The 12,150-nt window shown below is 43.1% G+C and overlaps 1 protein-coding gene across 16 annotated transcripts in view; it reads left to right on the top strand.

The window, feature by feature from the left end:
• The window catches only part of DIS3L2 (DIS3 like 3'-5' exoribonuclease 2), a 360,467-nt gene that overhangs the window by 65,325 nt on the left and 282,992 nt on the right, over nt 1-12,150 (top strand).

The following is a 12,150-nucleotide window of genomic DNA, read 5'->3' on the forward strand; positions in this document are numbered from 1 at the left end:
TGTTCAGTTTGGTGAATGGCCTTCCCTTAGAAGATAAAAATAGATTGTGTTTATAAAACAGAGATCGAGTAGCAGAAGAAAATGTTTTTAGTATGAGAATATTCTAGGATTTATTCTCCATCTGTGTCTTGAAAAGGAAGATTTGGTTTTGTTTGACTATTGTTTTAAATAGGGCCAGGTGCTGGAATGATTCATAGCAAAGTTTTTTTTTGAATTGTCATGTGAAACTGACAACTTGAATATCTAAGTCTGAATTTTTCTTCCTAGCAGTCTTTATATCATATCCCTTATTTTCTTTGGCTCAGTGTATTGCTGCTCAGGACCTTGGTGTTTTTTTCAGTGAGAGGTATTAGAGCAGAGTGATTAGCAGAGTGGGCTTTTAGTCTAGGCTGCTTGGGTTTGAATCTCATCTCTGCCACTTCTCTTTATAACCTTGGGTGAATTATATAACCTCTTTGTGTTCCAAATGCCTCATCCATAGAATGGGAATAATCATAGTACCTACTCCATAGGTTTGTCATAGATTAAATGAGAATACATGTAAAAATCTTAGACCCGTGGTGGAAGATCAAATTTTTTAAAATTAATTTCTCAAGAATTGTAGGTAGTACTACCTTATCTCAGAGCTTTGTTGAGGAGTAAATTAAATTCTTTTTTATCTGATAGGGCAAAAGTAATCGAATAAGCCCTATGTGTCTGGGATTTGTAGGGTTTAAGGAAATGAGTAATGATTGTGATGGACGTAGTTTTTGCCATCATGGAGCTTTTAGTCCGGTAGGGAGTACAGATAGGAAGAGACAAATCCTCACATTTCGAATTTTTTTTTCTGCCTTTTTTTAATTTAAAAAATTTTTTTTTATTTAGGACTGTACCTGTGGCATTTGGAAGTCCCTTGGCTAGGGGTCGAGTCGGAGCTACAGCTGCTGACCTACGCCATAGCCATAGGAACGTGGGATCCGAGCCACGTCTGTGACCTACACCACAGCTCATGGCATCCTTAACCCACTGAACGAGGCCAGGGATCAAACCTGCATTCTCACGGGTACTAGTCGGGCTCATTACCACTGAGCCACATGGGAACTTCTGAAAATTTAAGGATAATTTAAATTAATGCTGTGACATTGAGTGCAGCATGGTTTTTTTTTTTTTTTTTAATCATAGAGATATTTAAAAAAAACCTCTGCACTTAATGTCACAGCATTAATTAAAATTATCCTTAAATTTAGATTGGAAAGGATGAAGTAAAACTGTCTTTATTCCCAGACTATGTGATTTTCTATGTATAAAATTGTAAAGAATTTAAAAGAAAAGCTCCTAGAACTAGTAAGCGATTTTAGCAAGGCTGAAGGACAGAATTATAAACTTTTGCTTCTCAGTGGACAGTTATAAGATGAAAGAAACAGACTAGGAAAAAATACGTGCAAAACATTTACCTGACCAAAAAATTTTATCTAGAATCTAAACTCACAAACAAAGAACCGAGTTAAAAACTGTATTAAAGATTTAAAAAGATACTTTACTAAATGATATATAGGGATGACAAGTGTATGCAAATATGCTCAGCATAATTAGTCATTATGGATCATTATGGAATGCAAATTAAGAGCACAAGACACTGCTAAAAAATCACTAGAATGTCTAAAATTGAAAAGACTGACCATAGGAGTGCCCATCATGGCGTGGCGGAGACGAATCCGACTAGGAACCATGAGGTTGCAGGTTCTTTCCCTGGCCTCGATTAGTAGGTTAAGGATCTGGCATTGCTGTGAGCTGTGGTGTAGGTCGCAGACACGTCTCAGATCCCATGTTGCTGTGGCGTAGGCTGGGAGCTCTGATTTGACCCCTAGCCTGGGAACCTCCATATGCTGCGGGTGCAGCCCTAAAAAGCAAAAAACAAACAAACGAACACACACACAAAAAAAACACTGACCATAACAAGTGTTGGAACTCTCATGTGCTGCTTGCTGTTGGGCATATAAGATAAACAGTCACTTTGGAAAGCAGTTTGGCGGTTTCCTAAAAATTAAGCATATATCAAAAATATGACCTTGCCATTCCATTCCTGGATATTTTCCTTAGAGAATTTAAGGCCTATTGTTCACATAAAGATTGATGTGTGAAAGTTTATAGCAGCTTTTTGGGTTATAGTCCCAAACTGGAAACCACCCAAATGTCCATCAACATGTAAAATAGTTTTGGTGTCTCCATTCAATGGAATACAACTCCGCAGGAAAAAAAAAAGTCAAGAAACTATTGACACATGCAATAACATGGGTGAATCTCAAAATAATTATGATGGGTGAAAGAAGCCAGACAAAAAGGAATCCACTCTGTATGACTCTATTATATAAGACTCTAGAAAATGCAGACTACTTTATAATGACAAAGGCAGACCACTGGTTGCCTGGCTGGGGTGGGAGTAGGAGAGATGTGTTTCTAAAAAGCCCGGAGGAAACGTGGGGGTGCTGGACATGGCCGTTATCTCGTTGGGATGGTTTCATAGTCGTGTGTGTCAAGACCAGTCAGTTTGTGTACTTTACTTTCATTTATTTAGGCCATGCCTAGGCCATGTGGAAGTTCCTGGGCCGGGGATTGAACCCACACCACAACAGTGCCCTGAGCTGCTGCAGCGACAATGCCAAATCATTTATCTGCTAGGCCACAGAACTCCTTGTGTACCTTAAATATATGTAGTTTATTGTATGCCAGTTTTGCCTCAATTAAAGCTATAAAACATACTGAAAATGAAGAAACATAGGACGATATTTGGGCAAATGAGTCTGGAGCTCCAAGAAGAGATTGAAGCTAGGGATGTAAATTTGGGAGTTATCAACATATGGGAGACGGCTGAGATCACCTGGAGCCGTGGCTTGAGAAGCCAGCTGGATACAAGCCGCCACTTAGGGGCCGGCAAGAGGAACTCTTTAGAGCTCAGTAGATCAGAGGGGCCTGCTTCCCCGATGTCCTGGGGAGGGAGCCATGATGGTTAGATTTCACCGGTGCCTGGTTTAGAGAAAAGGCTGCGGCATCCTGAGGGTGTGGTGGGGGCAGAGGTCCAAGGGAAATGGGGATCAGCAAACTCAGGCTCGCATGGTCCCTATAACCTGCTCGACGCTAGGGAGGCGTTTTCCCATCTACCTTGCTTGATGACCTTTTCATAATACCTTTTTTTTTTTTTTTTTTTTGTCTTTTTGCTATTTCTTGGGCCGCTCCCGCGGCATATGGAGGTTCCCAGGCTAGGGGTCGAATTGGACCTGTAGCCACCGGCCTACGCCAGAGCCACAGCAACGCGGGATCCGAGCCGCATCTGCGACCTACACCACAGCTCATGGCAACGCCGGATTCTTAACCCGCTGAGCGGGGGCCAGGGATCCAGGGATTGAACCTGTGTCCTCATGGACATTAGTCAGATTTGTTTCTGCTGTGCCACTATGGGAACTCCAGCAGTAAACTTCTTGAAATGCAAAAGATCCCTGTTTATCCTTTTGTGTTGTCCAGTCTGAATCTCTTTAACAGCCAGTCTTGTGGAGAGAAATACTATGGGGTCTAGAGAGGACCACGGTGTCTTGCCAGTTAAAAAAGAGGCTGAGTCCCTAAATCTTGGGTGCTGGGTGTGGGCTGGGACCTCAGAAGTGGTACCAGAGCCTAAGGCTTGGAAGTCAGCGTGGAAGGAGGAGCTTTGCAGCTCTCTTGGCTTTTGAGGCCCTTCAGAGGTACCAGCAGGTGACCAGGTACCTGCTTGCGGATCATAGCGGTCACTGTCCTGTGTGGGAATGGGTAGCCCTGGGGTTTCTGGGCAGATGGCTCTTGGGAGAAAAGGCAGTGATTATTGAGGAATCTGGAGAGGAGAGGGTATTCGTGCCGGAGGTTTGCAGAGCAAAGCGGAGGGTGGCCGTTTCCTGCCTGAGAAAGACAGATGCGAGGATCCCCCCTTAGAACGCAGGCCAGTCCTACAGGCCAGTGCGTCTCTCTAAGGCTTCTGCTGGGGGTTGTGCTACAAGGCACATTCTGTTCAGTAGGTCTGAGGTGGGACCCCAAAGTGTGCATTTCTAACAAGTTCCCTGTTCACATTGGTGCCCCTGGTTCCGGATCCCCTCTTGGAGTAACAAGGCTGTGGTATGCGGGTTAGGGGAAGAAGGCAGCAGCTAGGCAGCCTGGGGCTGGACGCTCTGGACCCAGGAGCTGAGACGCGCTTGGCAGGAAGAGAGTTGAGCACGAAACATGAACCTTAACACGCAGCCCCCTGAGAGATGGGGCCCTGAACACTCTCCTTGTTCGTGGCATCCTGTTGAGCGAGGATCGCGTGGCTACAGAGACAGGCGTAGACTGGCAAGGAGGACCCTGCCCTTTGAGGTGCTGGTAGAGGCAGGGCAGGGGGATGACAGAGGCCCTGCCTTGGTGCGGGCACAGGCCCTCTTCAGCTTTCAGCAGATTGCGCTGTAGAGGCTGAATCAAGGTTCCCCCCTCGTTCCGTTTCTGTGGACTCCTCGAGTCTTCGCAGTGACTGCCTGACCGTTGCTTTTGATATTAAAGTCGGTCCAGTTAGGTCTGTCCCTCTGGCCTCCTTGGCGTAGGTATTTTACAGCTTCGCCTTCGGAAGAGGGAGCTCTGTTGGCTGTAGCCCACCTGTGACAGTTGTTGGCGACAGCTTCCGAGTAGAGAGACGAGAATATTCAGGCTGTCATCAAGAATCCCTGACATGTGGAACAGAAACATCTCAAACATACTGGCCAATTGTGTTACAGGTTTGTTAGCACAAAAGCATATTGTTATCAAAGGAATCTGTAGTCAGTGGTGTGAGCAAATGTGAATTAATTGGATTATTCATCCCGGCTTCTTTATGCTTGTTGTGCTCACCCCTCTTGGGTATGTAAACAACAGTTCTTTTAGCTGTAGTAGTAAATAGTCAATTTATTTCACAGCATGTTTTTTGGCAAAATAGATGGCTGTAAAAGTATCAAGCTGGGAGGTAATAATAAAAAACAATTTACTCTTACATAACAGTTTTAATTTCAGAATTCTTTTGTGCTTTAATGTGTGTGTGTATTTGTCATTACAGACATCGGATGAAGGGTAGGTGAGGCTAATGATAGTTTCTTCACTTTGCCACTTGGTAAATTAAGTTCTTGTTTGAGAACTCAGAGTTTTGGGCAGAACCAGGGAGTGGAATCCATCTCTTGATTTAGCTTAATGCTCTTTCCTTACAGTTTTTTGTTTGTTTGTGTGTTTTTTGTTTTTTTAAAGTGAGAGAGTATGTATGTGTTTTTCTAGGCTGAGGGTCTGTGGCTTTTCTCGGATTTTCAGAGTTGAGGGACATGTCCCCCAGATGGTTAGAAGCCATTGATTTTGATGATTCTGCCTGGAACAGTGCAGGGTCCCCGGCAGCTTCTCATCCTCTCCACATCCTGCCCTGTGCTAGATGCTGGAGGTACAGACTCGAATAGGTCACAGGCTTTGCTCCTAAGGTGCTCCGAGGGTCGATGGGAAGGGATGGGAACAATTATAGTGTGGTTTGCCTGCTAGAGAGCTACACGTTGTTGCAGGAGCACCAGGCCGTGAGAGAACTGGGGAGGGTTTCATTGAGGAGGTTACATCTGAACTATGGTTTGAAGGATGGGAATGGAAGAGAGCGTGTTGGTTTTATTTTGGGCTGAGAATGATTTGGCAGGAGAGGATTGTGAAAATTTCCCCTTTCAGGGAGGGACATAATTAAAGTAAGGCTCTCTCTTCCTGCCATGGGCTAAGGGCTCAGCCCCTCGACCAGCTCTGTTAGACACTGGCAAAAGCTCATCACCAACTGCTATCACCATCCCTTCCTTCAGGAAGGCTAAGGTCGTTGGCTCTCTTTTACTGAAGCTCGCAGCATACGGCTCTTTGCTCTATAAACTCTTCTAATTGCTGTTTGTTTGATCTTAGCCCTGCCTCTTCTACTTTCTTTCCTTGTTCCCATCAGGTTCATCTTCCATAATGATAAACAACCTTGTCCACCATCTTTTTAAAACTATAATAAATTTATCCGATTATTTTACTTCTCTTATTTAGTTCTCTAGTACAGCACATCACAAATAAGCATATATAAAATCTGTGGATGCTGCCGCCAATTGCTAACTTTTAGTGCCTACTATGTACCAGGAACTGTGTTTAGTGCCTCATGCTGTTCTTTAGTCTGCTGTTATCTCTGGGAAATCTGAAGACTGACTTAAACGTTTCTTATTTAGGGAACATTTAACTAGGGTTGACAGAGCTGGGATTCAGATTCACATCTCCTCACTTAATAATCTCATTGCTGTTTGTTATTCTGGAAATACCAAGGAGAGAGATACTTGATCTGTAGGTAGATATTGTCAGGTATCGTAAAAGTCAACAGAAACCCAGAAAATATTAACACAGGCTTCAGTTTTAGGCAGGATTTTGAGTTGCCGTCATGGGTAAAGAAGATGAGTCTATCAGTCGAAACAACCAAAGGCCTAGAGTTGTTCTTAAAAGACAAACCATTAGAAACCATTAGAGTTCGAGGGAACTGAGTGGTTATAGCCTAGGGCTAGAGAGATGTGGTAGCTCCTCCGGGCATTATGGAGGCAGGTTTTGGGAATGTGCCCTGTTGGGCATCTACTGTGTATAGCGGACCAGAAACAGAGAGCTACACACAATTACTCAATTACACAGGCAAATCCAAGGGTCAGAACCAAAGGGGTTAACAGACCCAGAAGCCATTCTGGCTTATTGGCAGCAAATCTCAAATTCATGGGGCATGTGAAAGTTATTCAGAAGGTAGGTATGCAGTTGTCTTCTAGGTGCTGGGTCCTTCTGGGGCTTTGGGATAGGGTTCTAATTCCGGAGATGTGGGACTGCCTTATTATAAGCAGACTCATAGAGGCAGCCACTAGGCTGGGAATCAAGGATAAGATTTGATCCCTAAGCTAGGAGAATTGGCTAGAGCAGTACTGGGAGCAGGAGCCAAAGCAGAAGATCAGCCTTGAAAGCCGGAATTCTGGACCTTTTTCGGCTGTAACAAAGGCGATTTGGGAGCCCAGAATTCAGCTCTGGTGTCTTGGTTCTTGAAGGTTGGTTAGAGCTAAGGCCTCCCATAGACAAGCCAAAGCTGTTTAAATATTTTTTCCTGGAGTTCCCATTGTGGCACAACAGGATTGGGGGCATCTTGGGAGCGTTAGGTCATAGGTTTGAGCCCCGGCCCAGCGTAGTGGGTTAGGGATCCAGCATTGCTGCAGCTTGGGCTTAGGTTGCAACTGCAGCTTGGATCTAATCCATGGTCTGGGAACTTCATATACCGCAGGGCGGCCAAAGAAGGAAAAAAAAAAATTATTTCTTTGCTTGATTGGGCACTAGGGTAAGCAGCTTAATTGATACAGCCATAGTGAGTAGCCCAGAGAAAATCAGAGTGAAGGAGACTAATAAGAGCATAGTAAAATTAAGTTAAGTGAAACTCTGAATTAACTAGCTGAAGAGTCAGGGGTGGAGTTTAATGAAATTTCTTCATGTTGAAACTTAGCTTTTACGTTCTTTTGGCTGAATGTTTAAGATACAGTAAGACTGACTAGAATGGATTTGATATATTGATACCCACTGGAAAACTTATCACCTGCATTGTACTGACAGGAGACAGTGGGAATAAATCAAACACATTGGGAGCTGAGTCTAAATTTCTCTTGGGAAAGTATTATTTGACTTGTAACAGAGCAAAGTTTTTACATCAGTTAAGAAGGATGGGAGTTCCCATTGTGGCTCGGGGGTGGAGGACCCAGTGTAGTCTCCCTGAGGATGCAGGTTTGATCCCTGGCCTTGCTCAGCAGGTTAAAGATCCTGCATTGCCACAAGCTGTAGGCATCGTGGTCACAGATGTGGCTTGGATCCTGCGTTGCCGTGGCTGTGGGGTAGGCCTGCAGCTGCAGCTCTGATTCGACCCCTAGCCCAGGAACTTCCATATACCACGGATGAAGCTGTTTGGAAAAAAAAGAAAGAAGGGTGGAAAAGCAGAGACAATTATTCTCTTACTCTATGTTTTCTAACATGTCTGTTGTACAGTTACTGAGAAAACTTATTTTTATGCAGAATGCTAATGCTTCAGCAAGGAAATAATAGAAATACAGATGGGTATTTCAGAAGAGATTGGCACAGAAAGAAAGAAATAACTTGGGTTTGAAAGAATAAAGGAAGTGCTGATAGGAATAACTACTCTTGTTCTAAATTAAACAAACAAAAAAAAAAATCAAAGTGCACATTTAATCCCCGATTTTCAATGGCTGTTCCAAACCTTCTTATGGTCACATGAAATTGGTCTAGTACAGTAAATTGTTTCTTTTGACAACTAACTTTTCCTTCAAGTGATTGTTTTAAAGTTTTGTCTTCCAAGTTCTTCTTTAAATATGCACCCATCATACTAGATTATATTTAATCCAATCTCTTATATAACCACTATCATTTTGGATTGTCCTCAATTCCAGTGGAGTTAGGATTTCTTAGAACTGTTTGGTTTCTTGGCCTGCATGGCAGGCCCGAAAAAGACTTGGAAGGCACTTAATCTTGGAGGGCAGGGTCTTGGGAGCCTCTACCCATAGCCGTATGGTAGGTAAGGTATATCTACCACCATGATCAGATTTTCCCCAAATTGTTAGATACACAAACCTATTTTTAACAAGCATCTTTTCTTCTTCATTATTGCCAGCTCTGGGATCAAATACTTCAGGTTCTTGCCTGCTTTAAACATGCCTTCAGATCTCTGTAATTCAAATTGAAGTGTCTGAAATAAGGAATGTATCATTTAAGGATAGAGTAGCTTATTTGTGCTGGGAAACTCCCAATTAATATTTCAGGATTATCTGCTAGAAAACTAATGCATTCCTTCTTAACTCCATGGAGATGGTTTGGTGAAATTCACATTCATCATAAGGAATGAGTTAATATAGATAAAGTACTTACAGCCATACCGGCACGTTATAAATGCTCAAGAAATGTCATATATTGCTATTACTCTTTTTTGAAATGAGGACTGAGAGTTATAGTTTGGCCAAGATCATATAGTGACTCAAGTTTACTATTCCCAGCTTTCGAATTTACCACTGATAACACTTACTCATAGCAGATGTAAAACGATATAAAATGTTGAAGTCTCAGTATGCATTCCTACGAGGTTCTAAATTGCTGGATTGTTGTATGGTAAGCAAGGCTATACTGTGGAATGACATAGTTTATTTTGTGCTCATGCCCTTTGCCCAGCAAGGTCATCTAGGGCTTTGCTTTGCATGATCATCAGCCCAGAGCCCAGGGTGAATGGGACAGCTGCCATCAGAAGTCGTCCTCTTGGAGTGCCCGTCGTGGCTCAGTGGTTAACAAATCCGACTAGGAACCATGAGGTTGTGGGTTCGATCCCTGGCCTCGCTCAGTGGGTTAAGGATCCGGAGTTGCTGTGAGCTGTGGTGTAGGTTGCAGATGTGGCTTGGATCCCACGTTGCTGTGGCTCTGGCGCAGGCTGGTGGCTATAGCTCCGATTGGACCCCTAGCCTGGGAACCTCCATATGCCGCGGGTGTGGCCCTAAAGAGACAAAAAAAAAAAAAGAAAAAAAAAAAGTGGTCCTCTTTTCTGTGGCAGAAGGAAATAGAACCCTGGAGGGCCACGTTTAAAATGCCTTTGTCCAGAAATGCCTCCATCAGTTCTGCTTACTACTCATTGGCCAAATCAAGTCACCTGGTCCTGCTCAACCACAAGAGGGCCAAGAAGTGCGATTCTACAAAGTCCCTGAAAGTGGGGGTAGCAAGTAGGGGTATATCTGGTGACCTGCACTAAGGACTATCACGCTGGATTAATTAGATTCATTGTACATTGCATTCCTGACCAGTCATCTAAAAAGTGTATGCCGCTGGTCATTAGGGAGATCAGGCAAAAATTTCTACATCATTTACTACAAATTCATCCCCACTAATGAAAAAACAATTCAGAAATACCTGAAAATGATCTAGATGGTCTTTAAGATCACTCTTACTTAGGTAATTCTTGCTTTTAAAGTACAATGTGTGTGGAGTTCCCTGGTGGTGGAGTAGATTAAGGATCTGGCATTGTCACTGCAGCAGCTTGGGTTACTGCTGTGGCGTGGGTTTGATCACTGGCCTGGGAACTTCCACATGCTGTGAGTGTGGCAAAAAAAAAAAAAAAAAAAAGGGGAATACAGGATACAAAGTGAATTTGTTAATCTTCAAATTAAGCTAAAGGTATAATTTTTATAAATGAAAGGCAAAGAAGTTATGTTTTAAGGAAATGTACTAGCATTTATTTGGTAATATTTATAAACCATGAAGAATTTATCGTTAATAGTAATATTTGGTATTGTTGCTTGCTACTACTATTGTTAAAATGTTCATTTTTATTAAATATTTATAATAGATATGTATCATTCCATGCTTGATAGGAACTAATGATTTAAGGCATATACATGACAGTCTCATGAATTTAGGCAACGAGGGAGAAGAATATGGTAGATTTGGAACACTATAGATATTTTAGTATTTTGGAGCTTCAAATGCAAGATGGGGATATAAAGTGGCAGGAGATGAGGCCAAGCTGGTACATGGCAGGTGGGGAGATTCATATCATGAAATGTCTTCATACTGCATAAAGGAGTTCTCCTGTTACCGTGTAAGTATTAGGGAGCCGTTGATGAATTTTGAGGAGGGGTGATGTAGTCAGATTTGCATAGTGGAGTATCATTTTGGTTCGTCGTGTGTAGGATTAAAGGAAAGGGTTAAGATTGGTGGGAGATTGATAAGAAGGTTATTTAAGAGTGTTTTAGTGAGAGATGATGTGTGACAGTGGCCACGTGGATTGTAAGGAGATGAATTTATTACGACTGTTTAACGAAAGAGAACGTTGTGATTGGATGTAGCAGGCAAGGGAGGTGGAAGAAGCTAGGATGACTCCTATATACAGGCTCAGGGAATTGAGGGGACAGTGGCACCATTTGCTGAGCTAGGAAGGGGAGCAAGGACAAATGATGGGTTTGTTTGGACATGGCGAATTTGTGAGGCCTGGGGACGTGTAGGTGTACAGGGCGAGGAGGCAGTTGGAGGTTAGGATTTGAAGTTCAGGAGTGAGATCTTGGCCAGAGGTAGAGATTTGAGTGACCTCGGTGGCCCTTGAATAAATAGCCTGGGGATGATGTATGGTGCAATAAGACCACTGAGGATGGAGTCTGAAGAACGCCAACGCTTAATGGGCCGGAGAGGAAGAGGAGCCAGTAAAGGAGATTGAGACGTGGTGGCCAGAGAGGAAGGAGGAAAACCAGGAGAGAATGTTAGGCTGGGACCCTAAGATAAGGGAGCATGTGACCGAGGAGGAAGGGATCAGTGTGCCCTGTGGCTGATAGACCCAGAGAGGAATTTTAATGAGAAGTTAGATTTGGCCCATATAGAGCCATCAGGACACTGATCAGAGCAGCTTTAATAAGATAGAGGAGGCAGAAACAAAAGCACAGCGAGTGGAGGAGAGTGTGTAAGGAGCTGAGAAGGGGTAGTGATTCAAGAATAAGAGGTGCAAAGATATGGTTGTTTTGCTTTCTTTTTTTTTTTTCCACTTTTTAAGTTTTATTGAAGTATAGTTGATTTACAGTGTTGCGATAATTTCTGCTGTACAACAAAGTGATTCAGTTATACATGTGTGGTTACGGTTGTTTTTTGATATGAGAGAAACTTGACTTAAACGTAGTCTCTTCAGTCAGATTTCTTAGAGTCAGAGCTTGAGATAGAGGTTCTTGCATGCGTAGTCTCTTCTTATGAAAGATTTCTGAAATATTCCATATTACTTAAGATTTGATTAGTAAAATCACAACACAGATCCGAATTTAGAATTTGAGAACAGGGTACAGGGAATAAACTAGATTTAATGCCAGAAGAAACTGCAGCTGGCTGGTAGGAGAATGCATAGTAATTGATGATGCCAAGCATGGAGCCAAGCGTAGAGCGGGGACGTGCTCCAGAGAAAATGGATCGGGTTTGAGGAGCACATGCGCTGGGGACAGTTGGCCAAGAGAAGGGAGCTGTCCCTTTGGTGGTTTAAGGGAGCACAGGCACCTTCCAGGGCAGGAGCTGGCAAACGTTTTTCTGTAAAAGAGAAGAGAAGAGAGTAAATGTTTGAGGCATTGT

This window comes from Sus scrofa, chromosome 15 (genome assembly GCF_054392235.1).
Source record: "Sus scrofa isolate SSC_HxYL_T2T_F1_AM1 chromosome 15, Sscrofa_HxYL_maternal_Yorkshire_Landrace_v2.0, whole genome shotgun sequence".
Taxonomy (NCBI): Eukaryota; Metazoa; Chordata; class Mammalia; order Artiodactyla; family Suidae; genus Sus; species Sus scrofa.